At 38.9% G+C, this 27,314-nt stretch overlaps 1 pseudogene; it reads right to left on the bottom strand.

The window, feature by feature from the left end:
• The window catches only part of LOC140849088 (protein phosphatase 1D-like), a 107,257-nt pseudogene that overhangs the window by 63,105 nt on the left and 16,838 nt on the right, over window positions 1-27,314 (bottom strand).

Below are 27,314 nucleotides of genomic sequence, written 5' to 3'. Positions count from 1 at the left end.
TCCCCAAAACATATATGTTTATGAAAATACAATAAATGCAATTATTCCTAAAAGAGACACCAGTGGATGCGGTACAACAGCCAAGATACATCTACATCTGTGAGAACTCAACATCACATGAAGGGGGTAAAATACAAGCCACAGCAGGCGGGACCCGAACGATCCCCCACCCCAGAACCCGGTGGGAAGAAATGAGTCGGAACGGGGAGGGAGTGAAAGCCCAGGACTGCTAAACAACCAGCTCTAGAAATTCCCACCCGGAACGCAGACACAAGGTGCACAGGGTGCTGGATATTAGAGAAACGGAAAAGCAAAACCTGTGGGCAGGTCTCCGCAACCGGCACCCCTGAGACAAAAGAAAAGCGAGTGCTTTCTGCAAGTCATAAAAGACAGGGACCCCATGGCTGGACAAAGTCGTCCCAGCACACTTAGCCAGCAACTGGGAATTCCGGAGAACCTTAGGTGCCCTAAGCCCTGGGGAGGCAGCGCAGCTCTGAAGCCCCTCACGGCACTAAGCAGCCTGCCAGTCGTTCCTCCAACTGGTGCGGACCCTGAAACACTGGCCCAGTAGCGGAAGAGTGCCAGCGCATGCCGGGAGCGGCACCACCAGAAGGGACCTGGAGCAAATCGCAACAGAACAGCCCGGGTGCAGCTCACATGCACCTGCATTAGGAGAGCCAGAGGAGCCTGGTACAGGCCCACGCGGGAGAGCCCTACACGCACGTGCAGCAGAGCCAGAGGGAGCAGGCATGCTCCCAGCAGCCCACCAGAATCCCAGCCAAACGCACAGCCATCCGGGCCAGACCCAAAGGCCGCTGCTGGCACACAGTTGCCTGGCAGGGGCACCGCTACTGCGGAGCACACCTGGCATGCCTGCCACTCCCTGAAGGGCTCCGCGCTGCTCTGACGGAGACCCCATCCAAAGCAGATTAGGGGATTAACCCGGTGGCTTCCCCAGGAGTGCGGGGAACCGACACAGGCAGCGGAGAAGAGCAAGTCACCTGGCAAACCGGGAAGGACTTTCTTCTCCCAGCTGACACACCCACAACCTGCCTACAGCCACCGCTATCACCATGATAAGGCAAAAAAATTTAGTCCAGTCCAAGATAGTTCAGACAACACCTGAGAGAGGATCTGCACAGACAGACCTAACCAGTCTCCCTGAAAAATAATTCAAAATAAAAATCATAGACATGCTGACAGAGCTGCAGAGAAATATACAAAAGCTAAAGGATGACATCCAGAGGGAGATCACAGAAGTGAAACAATGTCTGGAAGGATTTATACACAGAATGGATAAGATGCAATAGGCCATTGATGGAATAGAAACCAGAAAACAGGAACGCATAGAAGCTGATGCAAGGAGAGATAAAAGGATCTCCAGGAATGAAACAATATTAAGAGAAATGTGTGACCAATCCAAAAGGAACAATATCTGCATTATAGGGGTACCAGAAGAGGAAAAGAGAGAAAAAGGGATAGAAAGTGTCTTTGAAGAAATAATTGCTGAGAACTTCCCCAAACTGGGGGAGGAAATAGTTGCTCAGACTACGGTAGCACACAGAACACCCGATAGAAGGGACCCAAAGAATACAACACCAACACACATAATAACTAAAATGGCAAAGATCAAGGACAAGGACAGAGTATTAAAGGCAGCCAGAGAGAGAAAAAAGGTCACCTACAAAGGAAAACCCATCAGGCTATCACGAGACTTCTCAACACAAACCTTACAGGCCAGAAGAAAATGGCATGATATATTTAATGCAATGAAACAGAAGGGCCTTGAACCAAGGACACTGTATCCAGCACGATTATCATTCAAATATGAAGGAGGGATTAAACAATTCCCAGACAAGCAAAAGTTGAGGGAATTTGCCTCCCACAAACCACCTCTACAGGGTATCTTAGAGGGACTGCTCTAGATGGGAGCACTCCTAAAAAGAGCACAGAACAAAACACCCAACATATGAAAAATGGAGGAGAAGGAATAAGAAGGGAGAGAAATAATCATCAGACTGTGTTTACAATAGCTCAATCAGCGAGTTAAGTCAGAGAGTGAGGTAGTAAACACGCTAACCGTGAACCTCTGGAAACCACGAATCTAAAGCCTGCAATGGCAATAAGTACGTATCTTTCAATAATCACCCTAAATGTAAATGGACTGAACGCACCAATCAAAAGACACAGCGTAATAGAATGGATAAAAAAGCAAGACCCATTATTATGCTGCTTACAAGAGACTCACCTCAAACCCAAAGACATGCACAGACTAAAAGTCAACGGATGGAAAAAGATATATCATGCAAACAACAGAGAGAAAAAAGCAGGTGTTGCAATACTAGTATCAGACAAAATAGACTTCAAAACAAAGAAAGTAACAAGAGATAAAGAAGGACATTACATAATGATAAAGGGCTCAGTCCAACAAGAGGATATAACCATTATAAATATATATGCACCCAATACAGGAGCACCAATCTTTGTGAAACAAAAACTAACACAATTAAAGGAGGAAATAGAATGCAATGCATTCATTTTGGGAGACTTTAACACACCACTCACTCCACAGTACAGATCCAGAAGACAGAAAATAAGTAACGACACAGAGGCACTGAACAACACACTAGAACAGATGGACCTAATAGACATCTACAGAACTCTATAGCCAAAAGAACAGGATACACATTCTTCTCAAGTGCACATGGAACATTCTCCAGAATAAACCACATACTAGGCCACAAAAAGAGCCTCAGTAAATTCCAAAAGATTGAAATCCTACCAACCAACTTTTCAGAACACAAAGGTATAAAACTACAAATAAATTGTACAAAGGAAGCAAAAAGGCTCACAAACACATGGAGGCTTCACAACATGCTCTTTAATAATCAATGGACCTACGACCAAATTAAAATGGAGATCCAGCAATATATGGAAACAAATGACAATAACAGCACAATGCCCCAACTTCTATGGGACGCAGTAAAAGCAGTCTTAAGAGGAAAGTATATAACAATCCAGGCATATTTAAAGAATGAAAAACAATCCCAAATGAATAGTCTAATGTCACAATTATCAAAATTGGAAAAAGAACAAATGAGGCCTAAGGTCAGCAGATGGAGGAACATAATAAAGATCACAGAAGAAATAAATAAAATTCAGAAGAATAAAACAATAGATGGGCCAGATGGATATACCTCGGAACTTTATCAGACATACAGAGAAGACATAGTACCCATTCTCCTTAAAGTTTTCCAAAAAATAGAAGAGGAGGGAATGCTCCCAAATGCATTTTATGAAGCTAACATCACCCTAATACCAAAACCAGGCAAAGACCCCACCAAAAAAGAAAACTACAGACCAATATCCCTGATGAACATAGATGCAAAAATACTCAACAAAATATTAGCAAACCGAACTCAAAAATACATCAAGAGGATCCTACACCATGAAAAAGTGGGATTCATCCCAGACATGCAAGGATGGTACAACATTCAAAAATCCATCAACATCATCCACCACATCAACAAAAGGAAGGACAAAAACCACATGATCATCTCCATACATGCTGAAAAAGCATTCAACAAAATTCAACATCTTTCATGATAAGAACTCCCAACAAAATGGGCATAGAGGGAAAGTACCTCAACATAATAAAGGCCATATATGATAAACCCACAGCTAACATCATATTGAACAGCGAGAGGCTGAAAGCTTTTCCTCTGAGATGGGGAACAAGACAGGGATGCCCACTCTCCCCACTGTTATTCAACATAGTTCTGGAGGTCCTAGCCATGGCAATTAGACAAAACAAAGAAATACAAGGAATCCAGATTGGTAAAGAAGAAGTCAAATTGTCACTATTTGCAGATGACATATTGTACATAAAAAACCCTAAAGACTCCATTCCAAAACTACTAGAACTAATATCGGAATTCAGCAAATTTGCAGGATACAAAAGTAACACACGGAAATCTGTGGCTTTCCGATACACTAACAATGAACTAATAGAAAGAGAAATCAGAAAACAATTCCATTCACAATAGCATCAAAAAGAATAAAATACCTAGGAATACACCTACCCAAGGAAGTGAAAGACCTATACCCTGAAAACTACAACATACTCTTACGAGAAATTAAAGAGGACACTAACAAATGGAAACTCATCCCATGCTCCTGGCTAGGAAGAATTAATATTGTCAAAATGGCCATCTGCCTAAAGGAATATACAGATTCGATGCAATCCCTATCAAATTCCCAACAGCATTCTTCAATGAACTGGAACAAATAGTTCAAAAATTCATATGGAACCATCAAAGACCCCGAATAGCCAAAGCAATCCCGAGAAGGAAGAATAAAGAGGTTGGGACTCGCTCCCCAAATTCAAGCTCTACTACAAAACCACAGTAATCAAGACAATTTCATACTGGCACAAGAACAGAGCCACAGACCAGTGGAACAGAATAGAGACTCCAAACAATAACCCAAACATATATGGTCAATTAATATACAATAAAAGAGCCATGGACATACAATAGGGGAAATGACAGTCTCTTCAACAGATGGTGCTGGCAAAACTGGACAGCTACATGCAAGACAATGAAACTGGATCACTGTCTAACCCATACACAAAAGTAAATTCAAATGGATCAAAGACCTGAATGTAAGTCATGAAACCATAAAACTCTTAGAAAAAACATAGGCAAAGATCTCATGGATATAAACATGAGTGACTTCTTCATGAACATATCTCCCCGGGCAAGGGAAACAAAAGCAAAAATGAACAAGGGGGACTATATCAAACTAAAAAGCTTCTGTACAGCAAAGGACACCATCAATAGAACAAAAAGGTATCCTACAGTATGGGAGCACATATTCATAAATAACAGATCCGATAAAGGACTGACATCCAAAATATATAAAGAGCTCACACACCTCAAACATACAAAAAGCAAATATTCCAATTAAAAATTGGGCAGAGGAGCTGAATAGACAGTTCTCCAAAGAAGACATTCAGATGGCCAACAGACACATGAAAAGATGCTCCACATCACTTGCCATCAGAGAAATGCAAATTAAAACCACAATGAGATACCACCTCACACCAGTAAGGATCGCCACAATCCAAAAAACAAACAAAATCAAATGTTGGCGAGGTTGTGGAGAAAGGGGAACCCTTCTACACTGCTGAAGGGAATGCAAATTAGTTCAACCATTGTGGAAAGTAGTATGGAGGTTCCTCAGAACGCTCAAAATGGAAATATCATTTGACCCAGGAATTCCACTTGTAGGAATTTACCCTAAGAATGCAGCACTCCAGGTTGAAAAAGACAGATGCACCCCTATGTTTATCACTGCACTATTTACAATAGCCAAGATATGGAAGCAACCTAAATGTCCATCAGTAGATGAATGGATAAAGAAGATGGGGTACATATACACAATGGAATATTACTCAGTTATAAGAAAAAAACAGATCCTACCATTTGCAACAACATGGATGGAGCTAGAGGGTATTATGCTCAGTGAAATAAGCCAGGCCGAGAAAGACAAGTATCAAATGATTTCACTCATATGTGGAGTATAAGAACAAAGGAAAAATGAAGGAACGAAACAGCAGCAGAATCACAGAACCCAAGAATGGATTAACAGTTAACAAAGGGAAAGGGACTGGGGAGGATGGATGGGAAGGGAGGGATAAGGGCGGGGAAAAAGAAAGGGGGCATTATGATTAGCATGTGTAGTGTGGAGGGAGCACGGGGAGGGCTGGGCAACACAGAGAAGACCAGTAGTGATTCTACAGCATCTTACTATGCTGATGGACAGTGACTGTGAAGGGGATCTGTGGGGGGGACTTGGTGAAGGGGGAGCCTAGTAAACATAATGTTCTTCATGTAATTTTAGATTAATGATAACAAAACAAAATAAAATAAAAAATATTTCTTAAAATTGGGTATAATTGACATTCAACAAAGTATATGTCTTATTTTTTAACAAACTTGAACAACATTCCTGAACAACTTCTTCAACAACTTTCTTCATTTAGCTTTTAAGACACTCTCCACTGAATTACTTTCTATTTCACTTGCGGCTCTTTCTCACTTCTGTTTTGCCTTGTTCCTCCATTCATACACCCACCTCTTCACACTGAGAGTATCTCAGGGCTTATAGTCAGTGGACCTTTTCCCCTTTTCTATCTACAGTCAATTCCTCCTTCAATTGCAAGCCTTTGAATGCCTTCTGTATGCCACTATTTACCAAATTCCTATCTCCAGCCTAGACGTCACCTACAGTCAATTCTCATATCAGAAGCCAACTGGACATAAACACTTTTTATACAATAAGCACTTCAAGGGTAATTTGTCCCAAACCAAACTCCTGACGTACCCTTGCAACCAGTTTTCCAGTCTTTGTTAACATCACTAGTGGCAACTCCACCTTTGAAGCTGTTCAGTTAAAAAACAAACATGACACCTGCACCTGTTGTTCATTCTGCCTACATTCTTACCCCAGACACCATCTCAATGCCCCATCTCTTTAGGCAAATATCATCTTTAAAGACCTCATTCAATTTAAAATTAAAATCCCAACCACCACAACAACACTTCCTGCTTTATTTTTCATGATAGCACTTTTCACTATATAGCACAATATATTTTACCTCTTTATCATCTGTAACACAATATATATTCTACTTATTTTAGTTTATTATGTTTTCTCTTCACAGAAGAAATTTCCATTAGTCCAGGAATCTTTTATTGTTTTGTTCATTGCTGAGTCCCCAGTACCTGGCACATAGCAGGTACTTAATAAATATTTCATGGATGAATGAACAATTGAAGAAGTGTGAACTCTGCGTGTGGTTTTTAAATATGTGCACAAATTCTCTGATACTCTTTTTATGCAGGACTTAATTCCCCTCCTCCTAAGAGTGGGCTATAATTAGTGCCTCAGTGCTAACAAATATGGATGACTAATGATATATCACTTATGACACGAGAGCATAAAAACATACTGTGGCTACCGCATTGCTCTTTTGGATTACCCAACTGGGGAAGCCAGATGTCACAGCATGAAGACATTCAAGCAACCCTAAGAAGAGGCCCACAAAAGAACTGAGGACTACTGCCAATAACAATATGAGTAAGCCATCCTAGAAGCAAATGTCCCAAAGCTAGATGACCACAGCTATAAATGACATCTTGATTGCGACCATGTGAGAGACCCTGAGCTGGAACCACCTAGGCTAAGCTACTCCCAGATTCCTGAGCCACAGAAACCATGTGGGATAATGTTTTACACTGCTAAGTTTGGGAGTATTCTGTTAGACAGCAGTAAGTCACTAATACAGTGGGATTTTAATAACCAGGCACAATAACTCTGGGGAGAAATGTAGCAATACAGGCATACCTCTCAGACATATTGCGTATTTGATTCTAGACTACAGCAATAAAGGCAATCAAATGATTTTATTTGTTTTTCACGGTGCATATAGAAATATTTATACTACAGGCTATAAAGTGTGAGATAGCATTATGTCTACCGAACAATGTACATATCTTTAAAATTTTGTTATTGTTAAATATTGCTGACCATCACCTGAGCTTTCAGCAAGTCATAATCTTTTTTGCTGGTGGAGGGTCCTGCCTTGATGTTGATGGTGGCTGTCTCATCTGCAATGATTGCTGAAGGCCGCAGTGGCTACGGAGATTTCTTAGAGTAAGACAACAATGAAGTATATGCTTCCTTTCAGTTTCTCTGTAGCATGTGATGCCATTTGACAGCATTTTATACAGAAGAACTGCTTTCAGTATTGGGATCAACTATCTCAAATACTATCACTGCTTTATGAACTAAGTTTATAGAGTATTTTAAATCCTTTGTTCTCATTTCAGCAATCTTCACAAGGAGAAGATTCCATCTCAAGAAACCATTTGGTTTACCCGTAAGAAGCAACTCCCTATCCATTAAAGCTTTATCATGAGACTGCAGCAGTTCAGTCACATCTTCAGGTGCCACTTCGAATTCTAGATCTCTCACTTTTTCCACCACATCTGAGTTACATCCTCCTCTGAAGTCCTGAATCCTTGAAAGCTATCCATGAGGGTTGGAACCCACTTCTTCAAAACTCCTATTCATGTTGATATTTTGACCTCTTACCATGAATCCTGAATGTTCTTAATGGTGTCTAGAATGGTGAATCCTTTCCAGAAGATTTCCGTTTACTTTGCCCAAATCCATCAGATCAATCACTGTCTATGGCAGGTATAGCCTTATGAAATATATTTTTTAAATAACAAGACTTCAAAGTCAAAAATGACTCCTTGATCCATGGACTCCAGAATAGATGCTGTGTTAGTAGGCATGAAAAAGACATTCATCTCATTGTACATCTCCATCAGAGTTTTTAGTTGACCAGGTGCATTATCAATAAGTAGCAATGTTTTGAAAACAATCTTTTTTTTTCCTGAGCAGTAGGTCTCAACAGTGAGCCTAAAATATTCAGGAAACTATGTTGTAAATAGTATGTTATCATCCAGGCTTTATTTTCCCATTTATACAACACAGGCAGAGTAGAGTGAGCATAATTCTTAAGGGCCTTAAGATTTTTGGAATAGTCAATGAATATTAGCTTCAACTTGAATGAAATTAGCTATTAGTTCTAACAAAGTCAGCCTGTCCTTTAAAGCTCTAAAGCCAGGAAGCGAGAGATGGAAAAAAGATGGTGGCATGAGAAGGGAGGCAGAAACCTCCTCCGGACACCACATATAACATGGAAAGACAGCAAATACAACTAATCCTGAAAGAGCAACCCAAAGACTGCAGAACAGACTGCCTACATCTATGGAAAAGAGAAGACGTCATAGAAAAGGGTTAAGTAACAAAGATGCGATCCCATGGGACCCAAGCCTTCCCCCCACTGCAGTTCACAGGCAGAAGAGAAATGAAGCAGGGAGGGAGTAGAAGCCCAGGACTGCTGAACACCCAGCCCTGCACACCTGCTCTGGAGATTAGTGGGGCTGGAAAGCAAAGACAGATGGAATACTTGGAGAGACTGAGATTCCAGACACTTATAGGGGACAAAAGAAAGGTGGCACTTTGAAAGACTACCCAACAGTAAGAGGGGCACTAACAGGGCAAGGATCACACAGAGCTTGCTGCTCAGGGGAAAGGGCAAGTGGACAAAATCGTCCCAGCAAACTCGGCCCAGCAGGTTGAGAACTTTGAAGAGCTTCAGATGCTCCATCCCCCTGGCTAGGAACGCAGCGCTGAGGCCCCCAAATGCGATTCTCAGCCTCCTGCTCCTTCCTCCCAGCAAGCACTGTTCTCACACACCTGATGTACCCGCCCCCCTCATCGCGCCAGAAGAGCCAGAATGGGGCCCTGCCTACAGCAGCTACAGGGACGTAGCAGAGGCTCCTCCCTGTGCATTTGAACTACTGCCCAAAAACAAACTGGATCATGCCACTGACCTACCTCAACAAACAATAGTAACAGCAAACATTTATAGAGCATCTACTATGTACCAGGCACTACTTTTAAGAACTTTACAAGTATTAAGTCATCTAATACAACAGTATGAGGTAGGTACCATTATTAGCACCATCTTACAGACGAAAAAACTGTGTCACAATATATTAATTTGCCAAAGTCTGTATGGTAAATACAAGCATTGTGAATTTTGGCTCCAAACTTTATCTCGTAACCACTGCGGTACATTTCCTCCCTTACTTCTCAATCCCTTCCCAAAAGCATTTAAAATAAAATTTCTATCATGGTCTAAGAAAGCCTATAGGATTCAGATATTGCCTACTACCCATAGTGTCTTTACCAAACACCTTACCTTAGCCTGCATACCCCGTCCTTATTTTTTTATTTTAAAGAAACACAGTTGGTATATAATCCTTTACTGATTTCAAGTATACAAAACGGTGATTCAACAGCTACCCATATTATTATATCCTCACCCACCTAGTACAGTTACTTTCAACATAGGAAGATGTTACAAAATCAGTCACTATAGTCTCCATGCTGTATTACCATACCCATGACCAACTTGTATTATGATTGAGAATTTTTATGCCCCTTTATCCCCCTCACCACTCACCCGTCAACCCCAACCCCTCCCCCATGGTAATCACCAGTCATTTCTCAGTGTCTGTGAGTCTACTGCTTTTGTTTGTTTTGTTTTTATATCCCATAAATAACTGAAATCATGTAGTATATGTCTTTCTCTGCATGGATTATTTCACTGAGCATAATATCCTATAGATCCACCCATGTTGTTGCAAATGGCAGAAAGTTCTCTGTTTTTTATGGCTGAAAATGTTCCATTGTGTGTAGGTACCACATCTTCTTTACCCATTCATCTATTGATGGACATGATCGTTACTTCTGTATCTTGGCTATTGTAAATAATGTGGCGATAAACATAGGGGTGCATGTTTCTTTTTGAATGAGGGACTTTGTTTTCTTCTGGTAAATTTCTAGAAGTGGAATTACTGGGTCATTTGACATTTTTATTTTTCATTTTTTGAGGAACCTCCATACCGCTTTCCACAGTGGCTGCACCAATTTACATTCCCACCAACACTGCAGGAGGGTTCCCTTTTCCCACAACCTTGCCAATACTTGCTATTTCTTATCTTTTGGATAGTGGCCAATCTGACTGGTGTGAGGTGATGATCTCACTGTGGCTTTGATTTGCATTTCCTTGATGATTACAATGTGGAGCACGTGCCTGTTGACCATCTGTATTTCTTTGGAGAAATGTCTCTTCAGGTCAGATGTGCAGTTTTAAATTAGGTTATTTCTTATTTTGGTGTTGAAGCATGTGAGTCCCTAACATATGTTGGATGGTAAACCCTTGTCAGATGAGTCATTTATGAATATGTTCTCCCATACTGTAGGATGCCTTTTTGTGCTGATGGTGTCCTTTGCTGTACAGAAGTTTTTTAGCTTGATGGAGTCCCATTTGTTCATTTTTTTAATTTTGTTTCCCTTTCCCAAGGAGACGTGTTCAGGAAAAAGTTGCTTATGTTTATATTCAAGAGATTTTGCCTATGTTTTCTTCTATGAGTTTTACAGTTTCACGACTTATATTCAAGTCTTTGATCCATTTTGAGTTTAATTTTGTGTGTGCAGTTAGGCAATAATCTAGTTTCATTCTCTTACATGTAGCTGTCCAGTTTTGCCAACACCATTTGTTGAAGAGGCTGTCTTTTCCCCATTGTATATCCATGACTCCTTTATTATATACTAAATGACCACACATGCATGGGCTTCTATCTGGACTCTCTATTCTGTTCTATTGATCTATGGGTCTGTCCTTGTGCCAGTACCAAATTGTTTTGATTATCGTAGCTCTGAAGTAGAGCTTGAAGTCAAGGAGAATAATCCTCCCCCCCCCCATTTTGTTCTTCTTTCTTTTCGCTCTTCAGGGTCTTTTACGGTTCTGTATGAATTTTAGGATTATTTGCTCTAGTTCATTGGAAAATGTCATTCATATTCTGATAAGGATTGCATCAAATCTGTAGACTGCTTTGGGCAGGACAGTCATTTTGGCAGTATTATTTCTTTCGATCCGAAAGCATGGGGTAGATTTCCATTTGTTGGTGTCTTCTTTTAATTTCTCTCATGAGTGTCTTATAGTTTTCAGGGTATAAGTCTTTTACCTCCTTGGTTATGTTCCTTCCTAGGCATTTTATTCTTGTTACTGCAATTGTCAATGGAATTGTTTTCCTTATTTCTCTTTCTGCTAGTTCATTGTTAGTATACAGGAAAGCAGCATGTTTCTGTGTATTAATTTTCTATCCTTTAACTTTGCTGAATCTAGTTATTAGTTCCAACAGTTTTTTTGTGAAGTCTTTACAGTTCTCTGTATATGTCATCTGCAATCATTAACAGTAATTTCTTCCTTACCAATTTGAATGCCTTTTATCTCTTTATCGTTTTTGACTGCTGTGGCTAGGACCTGCAGTACTTAGTTGAATAAAAATAGACTGGACATCCTTGTCTTGTTCCTGATCTTCGAGGAAAAGCTTTCAGTTTTTCACCATTGAGTATGATGTTAACTGTGGGTTTGTCATATATGGCTTTATTATATTGAGGTATGTACCCTCTATATCCATTTTGTTAAGCATTTTTTTATCACAAATGCATGTTGAATTTTGTCAAATGCCTTTTCAGCATCTACTGAGTTGTGGTTTTATCTTTGTTTTTGTTAATGTAGGGTATGATATTGATTGATTTGCAAATATTGTACCATTTTGCACCGCTGGAATAAATTCTACTTGCCTGTGTTAGATGATCCTTTTGTTGTATTTTTTAATTTGATTTGCTAATATTTTGCTGAGGATTTTTGTATCTATGTTCATCAGGATATTGGTCTAAAATTTTTTTTTTGTACTGTCTTTTCTGCTTTCAGTATTAAGATTGATCCTGGCCTCACAGAATGAGTTTGGAAGTATTCCATCTTCTACTTTTTGAAATACTTTAAGAAGGATGGGTATTAGCTCTTCTTTACATGTCTGGTAGAATTCAGCTGCGAAGCCATCTGGTCCTGTCTTTGGTTGGGAGTTTTTTGATTACCAATTCAATTTCATGGCTGGTAATTGGTCACTACGGATTTTCTGTTTCTTCCTGGATCAATCTTGGAGGGTTTTATTTTTCTAGGAATAGGTCCTTTTCTCCTAGATTTCCTAATTTATTGGCACGTAATTTTTCATGGAATTCTCTAATAGTCCGTTGTATTTCTGGGGTATCTGTTGTTACTCTTCCTTCTTCATTTCTGATTTTGCTTGTGTGTGTACTGTCCCTTTTTCTTGGAAGTCAGGCTAAAGGTTTGTCTCTTTGTTTATCTTCTCGAAGAACCAGCTCTTGGTTTCACTGACTTTTTCTATTGTTTTATTCTTCTTGATTTTATTTATTTTTGCTCTGATTTTTATTATGGCCCTCCCTCCTCTAGTAACTTTGCGTTTCATCTGTTCTTCTTTTTCTAGTTTCTTTAATTGTGAATTCAGACTGTTTATTTGGGATTGTTCTTATTTCTTCAGGTAGGCCTGTATTGCTGTGTACTTCCCTCTTTGAACCACTTCATCATCATCCCACAAATTTGGACTGTTGTTTTTTTATTTACATTTGTCTCCATGTATTGCTTTATTTGTTTTGATTTGTTTGTTGATCCACTGATTCATTAGAAGCACACTGTTTAGTCTCCATGTGTTTGTGGGCTTTTTTATCTTTGTGTAATTTATTTCTAGTTTTATACCATTGTGGTGTGAGAAGTTGCTTGATACAATTTCAATCTTTTTTAATTTATTGAGGCTCTTTCTATGGCCTAAATATGTGACCTATTCTGGAGAACATTCCATATAGACTTAAGAATAATGTGTAACCTGCTGCCTTTCGGTGGAATGCTCTGTAGATATATGTCAAGAGCATCTGATCTGACATGTCGTTCTATGCCTCTGTTTCCTTATTTATTTTGTGTGGTTGATCTATTGATAAGTGGTATGTTAAAGTCTCCTAATATGAATGAGTTCCAGTCTACTTAGCCTTTTAATTCTCTTAGTATTTGTTTTACATGTCTAGGTGCTCCTGTGTTGGGGGCAGAAATATTTATAACGGTTATTCCTCTTATTGGACTGACCCCTTTATCATTAGGTAGTGTCCTTCTTGGGGCCTTGTTAATTTCTTTCTTTTGAAGTCCTTTTGTCTGTATAAGTACTGTTACTCCTGTTTTCTTCCTATTATTTACATGAAAGATATTTTTCCATCCCTTCATTTTTCAGATGGTGATGTCTTTAGGTCTAAAATGAGTCTTCTGTAGACTACATATAGATGGGTCTTGTTTTTTCATCCACTCTGCAACTCTATGTCTTTTGATTGATGCATTCACTCCATTTACATTTTAGGTAATTATTGGTACATATTTATTGCCATTTATTAATTGTTCTCTAGTTGTTTTATAATTCCTTTCTGTTCCATTCTTCCTTATACTCTTCTCTTGCTACTTGACGGTGTCCTTTAATGTTGTGACTGGACTTCTCTTTTTTAAGGGTTTGTATATTTATTATAGTCTGCAGATTTGTGGTTACCATACGGTTCGTGTGTAGTTTTCTAACAATATACCATTCTGTTAAGGTGATGATTGCTCTATTCAAACACAGTCTAAAAGTGCTTCTTTTTTATTCCTCTTCAACATTTTATGTATTAGATGTCATAATTTGCATTTCTTGTGTATCCCTTCACTGATTTTGTATATAGCTGGTTTTACTGCTTTTGCGTTACTTTAATGTCATACTTGCTTGGTAAGTAACTGGTCTACTGTGGGTTTATTTAGGCTTAAGAACATTTCTATCTACAGAAGTCCTTTTCACACATCTTGTAATGCCAGTTTAGTGGTTGTAGATTCCTTCAGCCTTATCTGGTAAACTTTTAATCTTTTCTTCATATGTAAATGATATCTTGCTTGGTAGAGGTTGAAGGTCCCTTAGTTTCAATACACTAAATATTTCACGCCACTCCCTTCTGGTCTGGGGAGGAGCCAAGATGGCAGTGTGAGTAGGGCAGCAGAAATCTCCTCCCAAACCATATATATTTTTGAAAATACAACAAATAGAACTATTTCTAAAAGAGAGACCAGAAGATACAGTCCAACAGCCAGGCTACATCTACACCTGCGATAAACCAGCACCTCACGAAGGGGGTAAGATATAAGCCGCGGCCCGGCGGGACCCGAGCACGCCACCTACCCCAGCTCCCTGGCAGGAGGAGAGGAGTCAGAGCGGGAAGGAAGAGGGAGCCCTGGACTGCTAAATACCCAGCCCTAGTTATCCACACTGGGAGCACAGACACACAGTGTGTGTTGTGCTGGATACTAGGTAAACGGAACAGTAAAACCTGCAAGCGGGTTCCCACCGCTGGCGCCCCTGGAACAAAAGAAAAGCGAGTGCTTTTTGAAAGTCTTAAAGGGACAGGAGCCTCACAGCTGGACGGAAGCATCCTGGCACACTCAGCCCCGCAGCTGGGAATCCCAGGGAACGTTGAGCGTCCTAAACCCCTGAGCGGGAGCACAGCTCTGAGATCCCTCATGGTGGTAAACAGCCTCTGCCCATTTCCCCTCCGGCACAGCACCACCATAGTGGAGCAGCAGCCTCGGACCATCCACGCCCACAGCAGCCACGCAGAGCATCCTCTGCAGCGGCCAGGAGCGGACTCAGAGGCCCCATCGGCGCACAGCTGCCCAGCACAAGCCGCTAGGTGTTGCCGTTCTCAAAGGAAGGGAAGGCGACAGGCAAGCAGGAAGGGACTTTGTTCTCCCAGCTGACACACAGGGCAACTGCCTACAACTACCCCTATCGCCATGAAAAGGCAGAAGAATTTGATACAGACAACAATAACCCAGACATCCCCTGAGAGGGAACCTGGGAGATAGATGTACCAATCTTCCTGAAAAAGAATTCAAAATAAAGGTCATAACCATGCTGATGGACCTGCAGAGAAATATGCAAGAGCTAAGGGATGAAATTCTGTTATCACAGAAATGAAACAATTGATAGAAGGTCTTAAGAGCAGACTGGATGATGTGCAAGAGACTGTTAATGGAATAGAAATCAGAGAACAGGAATACAGAGAAGCTTAGGGAGAGAGAGATAAAAGTATCTCTAGGAACAGAAGAATTATTAAGAGAACTCTGTGACCAATCCAAACAGAACGATATTCCCATTATAGGGGTACCAGAAGAAGAGAGAAAAAGTGATAGAAAGTGCCTTTCAAGAAAAAATTGCTGAAAACTACCCCAACCTGGGGGAGGAAATAGTCTCCACACAATGAAAGCCAACAGAAGGGACCCAAGGAGGTCAACACCAAGACATATAATAATTAAAATGGAAAAGATCAAAGACAAGGACAGAGTATTAAAGGCAGCCAGAGAGAGAAAAAAGGTCACCTACAATGGAAAACCCATCAGGCAATCATCAGACTTCTCAACAGAAACCTTACAGGCCAAAAGAGAATGGTACGATATATTTAATACAATGAAACAGTAGGGCCTTGAACCAAGAATACTGTATCCACCATGATTATCATTTAAATATGAAGGAGGGATTAAACAATTCCCAGACAAGCAAAAGTTGAGGGAATTTGCCTCCCACAAACCACCTCTGCAGGGTATTCTAGAGGGACTGCTCTAGATGGAAGCACTCCTAAAGCTAAATAGATGTCAACCAGAGAAAATAAAATCACAGCAAAGAAAGCAGACCAACCAAATACTAACTAAAGGCAAAAAATAAAATCAACTACCCACAAAAGCAGTCAAAGGAGACACAAAAGAGCACAAAATAAAACACCTAGCATATAAAGAATGGAGGAGGAGGAATAAGAAGGGAGAGAAATAAAGAATCACTCCCTTCTGGTCGGTAAAGTTTCTGCTGAGAAGTCTGCTGATAGCCTGATGGAGTTTCCCCTGTGAGGGATCTTTTTTTTCTCTCTGACTGCTTTCAATGCCTCTCCCTATCCTTAATCTTTGTCATTTTAGTTATTCTATGTCTTGGTATTGTCTTCTTGGAGTTCCTTTTTTTAAGGGCTCTCCAAGCTTCCAGGACCTTGGTGTCTATTTCCTTCTCCAGATTGGGAACTTTTCAGCAATTATTTCTTCAAAGAGACTTTCTACCCCTTTGTTTCTCTCTTCTTCTGGTACACCTACTATGCAAATATTGTTTCATTTGGTCACACAGCTCTCTTATCCTTCCTTCACTCCTAGAAATTTTTCTTCTCTCAGTTCCTCCACTTCATTGTGTTTCTGTTCTCTAATTTCCATCTCACTGATTATCTCCTTTACTTGAAGCAATCTATTATTCATTCCCTCCATTGTATATTTCATTTCAGTTACTGTATTCTTCAGCTCTGATGGCTCTTTTTCAACTTTTCTATCTCCTTGTTGAAGTCCTCCCTGAGATCTTTTCTGCAGATCAGTAAGCATATTTACGACTGTTACTTTGAAACCTTTGATCAACAAGATTGGCGATCTCCATTTCATTTAGCCCTCTTTCTGACGTCTTATCTTTTAGTTTTGTTTGGAACATATTCCTCTGCCTTTTCATTTTGTCTGCGTTTCTGCATTTCTTCCATCATATGAGATCAGCTGTTTCCTGATCTAGAAAGCAATGGTTTTATGAAGTAGGTGTCTTGTGGAGCCCAGAAGCTCAAGACTCTTTACTCTCCAGTGCCTGGTTCTCTTCTGCAGTGGAGCCCCAGTTGCTGTTGCTGGGCCATGTGCAGGCCACCTTTCTGCTTGTCTTCTGTCAGTGGCCTATCTCAGTCCACCACAGATGGCAGCTCACCTCAGCAGGCCCTTTGTGAGCTAAGCAGCAGGGCTTCTCCTGGGATTGCTGTAGGCAGGGCCACCCTCTGCCTGCCCTGCAGCAATAGAGGTGCTGCTTGGCTAACTGGCTGGGCTCTGGAGCACGTGCACCCTGGGCTGGGCTGCCCACAAAGATGAAGGAGCACTTGGAGCTGCTTCCCGTAGGCACCTCCCCAGTTAGGCTGAATTAGGGCCAACAAAGCTGGGAAAGCTTCCCTCTGCCTGCCATGCAGCAAAGTTTCCCTCCACCTGCCAGGAAGCAAAGCCTGACACTGTTGGGCTGGGTGGATATGCAGGGAAGCTCTTTAGGGCTGAGCTACCAGTGAGGGGGATAGAGCATCTGAGGCTCCTGAGAGTGCCCGACCTGTTGGGCCAAGGGAGGGCTGGGGAAGTGTCGTCCACCTACCCTATCTTCCGCAGAGAGAGCTCTGTCCAACCCTCCCCCTTCTGGTACCCTTCCCACTCCTGTTAAATCTTTCAAACCGGCACCTCTGTTTTGAGTTTCAGCAGGACCATCAGAGCATGCCTGTCCTCCACAAGCGGCAGGAGTATCAGTCTCCCCAAGTGCTCCAACTCTCCCTGGTGTCCAGCCCTGTTAATCACCAAAGCCCAACACAATGTGGACTCATGTTCCCAGGGCATGTCTCCAGAGCCAGGTATGCAACATTCCTGAGCAATTATCCCCTTCCCTGCTCCATTCTTCTTCCTCCCACTTGTAGGCTGGGATGGGGAACGGGCTCGGGTCCTGATCAATCATGGCTCTGCCACTTTACCCTACTCTGTGTAGTCTTCTCTTCTCTACCAGGTATAAGTGGTCTATCCTGCAGTCCTCAGGTTGTTTTCTGGGATAGTTATATCTACTGTAGTTGCTTCCTTTGTGTGTGTGGGAGGAGGTTTCAACCTCACTTCCTACTCTGCCATCTTTTTCGCCTATCTCCCTGCACAGCCCTTGTTAATTGGGTAAATGTCTTCATCTCCACCTTCACTTTATACATCTAACTCTCACTGGCTTCATCCCTGTTCCTTAAAGACATCAAGCCCTTCCCTTGCTGCATTAGGATTCTTTGCTTGCTAATGACAATTTCCAGCTCATGTTAACTTAGGCCAAAGAGGCAACTGATAAGACAACCAAGTAGCTTACATAATAGACGAGAAGGTAGAGAAGCAGGTATGGAAAAAGGGCAGGTTCAAGTAATTAAGTAGGAAAACCCAACCATATCAATGCACACTACTGAAGGGGGTCAATATCATTAGGATTAATTCATTCTAACCAGTGCTTGTTTTTAAAGTTTGTCTTTCCAAGATTCACAATTCAAAATCCTGGAATAGAGAATCTGACTGAGCTAGCTGGGGTCATATGCCTACCTTTTATGTTTTACAAAAGGACCCTGAATAGGAATGTCTAAATTTAGACTGCACATGGTAGGGGAGATGTAATTTCACTAAAAGAAATCAGGATATTATTTAGTAGGAAAAGAAGATATATACGGGACAACCCTCAATCTTACATACCACCAAATCAAATGTCCTTTAGTTTCCTAATGGGCATTGTGAATGCTACAGCTCTGCTCTGACTGTAATTTTCCTTGGCCCCTTCCCCTCCTTCAAGCCTTAAAAATATCACTTTTTAATGAATATTCCCTGATCATCCTCTCTAAAGTAGCTCTCCCTTGCCACCTTCTATCCCTTCTAACAATTACTGGTGCATCATCTAGTTTAATTCCTTTATGACATCTTTCTTAGATTAATTTTCTCATGTTTATTAACTGTTCCCCCAAGTAGGTTATAGGTTCCATGAAAACTGGGACTATTTGCATTTGATCACCAAAGATGAACAAGAGATAGTAATATGGTAGGTAAAATGATCTTTTGAAAATGCAAATGATATGATGTTACTCCTTAGTTTAATATCCTTCAATGCTTCCGAGTACATTCAGACTAGAATGCAAGCATCTGCCACGATGTGGTTCATCTCTGCCTCACTAACTCCAGCCTTTTGATAATTCCGAGAATATGCCACGCTCCTTCCCAATTTAGGATCCATGCCTTGAATATTACTCCACAGGCTCCACACAAGAATTGCTCCCTCTGTCATCAAATCGCACCAAAATAACACTTCCTGAGAGGAGCATTTCCACCATACTATCTGAAATATTTTTCCTTCTAAATTATTTTTTATCACAGGACTCTGTTTCTTTCTCTTATAGTATTTCCCAATTTGTAATTATTTCGTTTACAAGCTTATTTGTTCATTGTCTCCCCAAGTATATAGTCTTGCTCCATGAGGAAAGAGTATATCTGTATTATCTCTCCAAAGCCTAACACAGAGCATGGCACCAAGCCAGTACTCAAGCATCTGTTAGAGGAATGAAGGAGAAAAGGAAAAATTGGTATTTTCTAAGACAAATTTTCTTTAGAAGAAAACTGAACCAGAACATTCATAGTAAGGTATTTCCATAGCTATAATTCTCTAGTCTTCCTTCCAAAACCAGTGGACTACAAAACAAGTATTTTTACTTTGTCATGGGCAATTTACTTTGCTAGCTGAAGAAAAATAGAACCTTGAAGGTACTTAAAAAGAAATATAAAGCGCTATATTAAGGCAGGACACTTAAAAATAGTTTTAGGGTTAACATCAAGTCTGGGCATACCTATACTTCCCCAAGTATGGCTGGGAATTAGCAAAACATCGAACATGATTCGTGATCAAAGAGCAACTGGCACTGAAATTCACACTTTAACTTTCCCCTCAATTCAGTTTTGAAGCATTTAACATACCATATTTCTACCCCTATTATTATGTGCCAAGTGAGAGTTTAGTTCTTAGTCTCCCCTTTTACATTACCACTATATATCGTAGAAAATCCAGTATGATTTCAGCAAATATGGTCGTACTTACCAAGTGCTCTTGCTACTGCCAGGAAAGGAATCTGGTCAATAACTGTGCTCCTTCCAACAGGTCCATTGTGAGTGAGCCGGGGTCGCTTCCAAACTACACGATTCACCCCAGACTTGTTCATCACACTAAAAAACAGAGCTCACATAAATATTCTAAATGATTAAAATTAACAATTAAGGTAGTTCAGACTGTAAAATATCAAATAAAATCAGATTATATTAATACAATATAATGACATATCTGTTTCAGAATCAAAGATGCATAAACCAAAGTTTCTGTTCAGAGAGGAAAGACAAAATAGGATAGATTAAGATGAGGAGAATTTGGAGATTACTTAGGTAAGCCAGACAGAACAGAATGGAAGTAATGGAAAGAAAAAGGAGTAGATAAAATGTCAAAGAAAAAAGCAAGACAACTTGATGACTAAAAAAAATTGAGAAGAATGTTCTAAATGAACAGGGATTAAACAGTCATAAAAGAAATTGATAAGGAAAGGTTATATAGTTTTTTAGGAATTTGAGAGAACTTCAGTTTTGGTATTTCTTATTTGAGGAATTAATAGGAAATAACTCAATAGAAATATCTAGGTATTTAGATAAATCTGTATTTAGAAGTGTGAAACTAGATTTTGGAAATAGATCAGCTGTAAAGACTAGATGTAGATGTAGAAAACCCTACTAGAAATTTAGCACACCGGCAACAGAAATCACTAATTAGTACAGAGAGGAATTAGGACACTCCAGGGTACCTAAAACATGGAAATACAGTCAAATCTTTGAGCAAAAAAATGTAATGACCAAAACACAGTAAAGATGGTCTCTCAACCTGTGTACCTGCCATGGCTCAAACAGGAAAGTGACCCTTAAATCAATTTAATCATAATCAGCCTGAATTTTTAAAAAATCAGTAGAAGAAAAATGTTCCTCTGGAAGGCTAGAAAAACTGGGGGGAAGAGTGGCAAACAGCTTTTCCAAGAAACAATATTAACCTACCTGATATTAGGACCACCTCACAGACACATGCATAAGACAGAGGTTGATAACCATAACTCAAAGATAGGTGATGCTAAAATAATCTAATTAAGTCTTCTCAGGTCCCCTGTGTACCCGGAAACCCTTTGATTATAATCTGAAATTTCAGCTCATGTAGAGCAGGCCAGCTGACAATAATATGTGGCCTTCTTATCAGTTATTCTTCTCATTATTAATGAATTCAATGACATCCTGATGTATACTTGAGTCTCTTCTTAGTTTACTATGTTGACTTTAATAGCATGACTCTATCTCCTAAAACTTTATAAATTCTGAAACTAAAACTGGTTTCAACATATGGAGAGGTGAAGACAGGACAAGTAATGGTGAGTCTCTCCCAAAGGAATGTCACTATGAGATGTCACACACCGCAACAGCACCAGCCAATGAACCTCCATCTATGGTTTTTCTATCTCTGTTCTGACTTCAAAGGAATGAAGATACTAGAGAGAGAAGAGATAACAGAATAAAACTCTTAATAAAAGTAAAATACAGGCATAAACCTTGTAAATGAAAAAAGACCAATATTTCTCTGAGCCACCAAAAACATGAATATGGCAGAAGGAAAACAGCGCCAATCTTCTTTCTAAAGTAGAAAGCAAGCTCATCTGATGAGGGCAGTTCTCTCTCAGGAAACTTCTTGCAATGATGGAAATGTACACTCTGCACTGTCCAATACAATAGCGACTGGCCACGGTGGCTACTGAACACTGTAAATGTGGATAGTGCGAAGGAGGAATTGAATTATTTTATTTAATTTTAGTTAAATCATATTTAAATTCAAATAGCCATATGTGGCTAGTGGCTACCAGACTGGACAGCACAGGGGAGTCAAGAAGCAAGTACAGAATGACCAAACATTGTCCATGTGAACACAGAGAAGAAATTAAAGAAAGTTGCTCATTTATTATCCTTTTTGAGTGCCAGTTTAATTTGCAACTCTGAAAGCAACATTTTTCTAGGTCATAGCAAGAGTTAGAACATCAAAGGCAGTCATTTTGTTATTTTTACGCTTTCTCCACTGCTGACCCTCAAAAAGCAAACAAAAGAGTAAACACTAAATCTACCATTCACAAGAATCTATGAAACTTAAGTTACAGAAGAGATACCAACATTCTGCCTTCCTACCATAACAGGCCCTATTGTTCTTTCCTAAACTTATTTCCTAAAAAGTAAGGCTTAATACTTAGGTAATTACAGTAGCTACCCAAATTGCTTCCAATGTAACTCTACCAAGAGCTCTCATGATACTTAATATTCAAAGATATTATGGTCTCTGTGTTTCTGAGGAATAAAAGACAATGGTACTGGCTAAAACAAGTTTTAAATCCAACATCAAAAAAATCAAAGCAATGTTATAAAAGATGCTGCTTTATTACACTCTCTGCTATTGTCCTGTTTGACTGAAAGGCATACACAAAGAACAGCCTGATAATGCCGAGAGCTGACTGAGCAGCAGCAGAAGGCTAGAAAAACAGAGCACTGGCCAGTCACCTAGGGTGAGACAGAAGGAGAAAAGGAAATAACTTGTAATAAAACAGCTCAATTTGGGCAAAAGGGCACCTGCTCCCAAATGGCAAAGAGCATCTGTCCAACTATTCAGATGGTATTTTAAGTGATAAGACAAAAAACAAACTCTAAAAAAAGGTATTAATAATAAAAAATATGTAATTTTAAAATTCATTTAAAATTTTAAATACTAATGAGAAAGGATCAATATTAAAATTAAGTCTCAATTTTTTTAAAAAAAGTATGGTACTCAAACATGAACCTATAGTACAAAAAAACAGAAAGCCCAGAAAAGCACCCAAGTATTACAGGAATTGTTTGTAACTGCAAAGTCCACTTTATATGACTACCAGCAGTAAGCAGCAGTCTCAGATATACATTGACCTTCACACTCATTTCATCAGACTCAGCATGAAACCAGGCTCATAACTTCATAGGATTCTGGACAGGAAACACAGTATACTAGCACAGCAGCTTTAGTCATGTAGTCTTCAGCAGTTTACAGAAATACAGGAGCCATTGGAGCCATTTTCTAGCCCTCCAACTGAGCTTCATATGCCACAGGAATCGGTTTTGTAATAGCCTTTGACTTCCTGGTCCCTGCACAAGTCAAACTGCATGTAATAACGGGCAACTAAGCTCGGTGCTTCCTAATAGAAATTTACAGTCCATTCAAAATCTTCCCTACCCAGATGCAGTTCCATTCAAGGGTCATTCTGCAATAAGCAATGTTACCTTATAACATAGTTGACATTCAATATTTATCAGTAAACTCAAGATTATCTTCCCACTAAAGAAGGATTTTCTTCCTGGGAAGCGTTCTAATCAGAAGGAAATATGTATAATTGTTTCAAGTGGCTACTAGTGCCATCAAGGAAAAAATACTAACTTGTATCACTACTATATAGCTTAGATTTTAAAGTTTTAAAGATACTGAAGATTAAAATGTAAAGATGAAACCATACAAGTACTAGAAAAGTGCTTCTCAAAATATGCTTCCAGACCTTTTCAGGGGGTCTATGAGGTCAAAATTATTTTCATAATAATACTATGACCATATTGATACAGTACAGTTTTTAACAGACTGACAAGACTTGGTATTACACTGTATAATAAAATGTGCCAATATTTGGAAGATCTGCATAACTCAGCTAACCTGTTACAAACAACCAATGAATATGTTACAAAATGACACATGAGGGCTATACTATATGATTCCAACTATATGACGTTCTAGAAAAAGCAAAACTATGGAGACAAAAGACCCAGTGGTTGCCAGGAGTAAGGGGGAGGAAGGGATAAACTAGGCAGAATACAGAGGTTTTTTTAGGTCAGTTAAACTACTCTGTATGATACTATAATGATGGATACATGCCATACATTTGTCAAAACCCTAGAATGTACACCACCAACAGCAACCCCAGTGTAAACTGTGGACTTTCAAAGTAACATTCAAAGAGGGTCGGTGATGGCAACAAATGTACTGCTCTAGTGCGGGATGTTGATTCTGGGAGAGGATGTGCATGTAGGAGGAGGCAGGGAATATACAGGAATTCGCTGCATTTTCTCATCAGTTTTGCTTGAACTTAAGAATGCTCTAAAAAAATGAAGCTTATTAATTTAAAAAGCCATGCATGATAAAAAATAATTTAACCAATGGCTCTTAATGTAACAGTATGAAAAAGACATTGATATGATTTTAGATACCAAGTTATTATTAACCCTTAAAAAATTACCTCTTTTTGAGTTTTGCAATAGTATCAAAGAAGAGTACCCCCAAACCATGGAAAACCTAATAAAATACTCTTCCCTTTTTCAACTATATATCTATGTAAAACCGTATTTTATTTCAGATATTGCAACCAAGGTAGCATACCACAACAGTTTGAGTGTAGAAGCTGATACAAGAATCTGTCACCTATTAAGCCAGACATTGAAGAGATTTCCAAAACCATGTAACAATGAGAGGTTACTAAAGGTTTGTTTTGGAAAATAGCTATTTTTTCATTAAAAACATTATTTATGTTAACACAATGAGTTTATTATTGTTCTTTTTCAATGAATTAACAAATATTTGAAAATGTCTCCATTTTAGTTTCTAATATGGTAAAATCAATATATATATATAGCCCACATAAAGTGAAACACTTTGAGGTCCTCATTTTTTAAGAGTATAAAGGGTTCCCAAGGCCAAAAATATTCATAACTGCTATACTAGAAGAAAGCATAAAAGAATTTAATAACCTCAGAATGTGAGAATTGTGCGTATGGTACAAAAACCTGAAGCTGTAACAGAAGAGACTCATAAGCTTAACTACATTAAAATAAACTTCCATGTGGTAAAAATATTCCAGGAGGATAATAAAAAGACAAACTGTGAAAACAGCATCTGAGACTCAAATTACTTACATTAATTAAAAAAGATTAATTTCTCTAAAGTGTAAGTGGCTCCTACACATTAATATGAAAAAGGCTAATAACTTTCCCCCAAATAAACAGTGAATACAAACAGAAATACACAGAAAAGGAAATATAAATGGCTCTTAAACAAAAAGATACTCAACCTTTCTCATAACATAAATTCAAATCAAACATCACCAAGATGCCCTTTTTTAAAATCTAAAATCAGGTATGACAAAAAGTTCTATCCACATATACTGCTGATTGAAGTGTAAACTGGTACAACCTCCATGGAGACAAATAGTTATCAATATTCAAAACCTACTCCTTTTGGGCCCACTAATCACACCTCTAAGAATGATCCTAAAAAACATTCACACTGTACAAAAACATGCATGAGCAGGATTTTTCTTTTTGTTGTAGTGATTGTAATGAAAAAATCTGAAATAAATATCCTTCAACAGGAGGACTTGTTAAATAAATGATGGTATATTCATAAATGGTACAGCTTCATACTTGCTAGCATATCAATCTCTCTCTATTAAGGGATACACAGTAATACTGGCTTTTTGTAGGTAGACAAGAACTGGGTAGACTGTAGGACAGTAGTAGCTGAGAGACCTTCTACAGCACATCATTTTATACTACTTGAATTTTAACCAAGTGAATGCTAAGAAAAAAATGTGACTATATATAAATCAACATTCAGAAAACTGTTAACATTTGGTGAATTTCTATCCTATTCCTACTTCTCTGCATAGTTGCAATGACACATTTTATATCCTACATATTTTGTAACCAATAAGAATTCTCCTGTTATTAAACATTTTCCCATATACATGAGTGTACATTTCACTACTCTCTGTACCATTACTTATGTTTAAAAATTGCCATAACACCGTGATTTTTCAAAATTTACCTTTAAATAATATTTTTAATGGCTACATCATATTTAACCATTCTCCAGCTGTTGGACCTTCAAGTTATTTTCAGTCTTTATCCATCATTAAACATTGTTATTCAGATATTTTGGCTCACATTTCAGATTTCTTCTTTAGAGTAGATTCCTGAAATTACTGAGTCTATAAACATTTAAAGATAGTGGTATATATTATATTCCTATATTAGTTGTACCAATTTATAATCCTACCAACAAAAGACTCATTTCAACAAAAATACTGAGTAGTAGCTTTGCTTTTTTTTAATCTTTGCTAATCCAATAGCAGAAAATAGTTTCATTTCAATGTTAACAACATTTCTTCAAATGTTTACTATTATTCTGCACTTTTGTTGTTTAAATTTCCTCTCCTTTATCTACTTATCAGGGAAAGGCAGAGTTTTGGTGTTTTTCTTACTGATTTTTTTTAACTCTGTAGTTTAAGGACGTTAACTCTTGCCCAGTTTATTATTTCTCTGAAAAAGATAATTTTTACTTAATAAAAACAAGAAAAAGGCAAGTAGTAATATCATGCCAAGGCCTTAGTTAGAATAATTATTTTGAATACACTGTATTCTATTTAACTTGCCTTGGACCCTGAATTTTTAAAAATTAGTATTGGGATAATTCTTATTTTTCACATGTAATTCATGCTCCTAACTTTTAGAATAATCTCACATTTTGTATTTTAGTTTATAGCATAAAAATACTGTATCACAAAAATATTATGAAGTCAATTTCAATTCACAGTTTAAAAATTATCTATACACTAAGACAGTTTACAATGTGCACATTAAGACAAGTTCAAATGGAGAAAAGAAAAAATAGCAAAGGTTTGCAGCACATATGACAGAAATCAAAGAAAAAAGCTGAAGGTTAATTCTCATGAAATTCTATTCCCAAAGACAGACTGAAACCATTCTGCCCTGGAACTCTTAAGGGCTGCTCTGTTAGATTCTCAAGATCATGCTGATCAATACTTAGGTAAAAAGTCTTCAATAAATCCTTGAAGGTGTTTCTACTTGAGTCCCACTAAAATATTTCCCTTTGGAGCCATCATCAGTAATAAAAGTCAATTCAAAATAATGACATAAAAATGAATGCACATGGGTACTTTATCAGACAAATGAAAACCTGTAATACTAAGAGAGTAATTTCATTAAAAGGGAGAAG

This window comes from Manis javanica, chromosome 4, assembly GCF_040802235.1.
Source record: "Manis javanica isolate MJ-LG chromosome 4, MJ_LKY, whole genome shotgun sequence".
Classification (NCBI taxonomy): Eukaryota; Metazoa; Chordata; class Mammalia; order Pholidota; family Manidae; genus Manis; species Manis javanica.
This window is presented reverse-complemented; position numbering and strand designations above follow the sequence as displayed.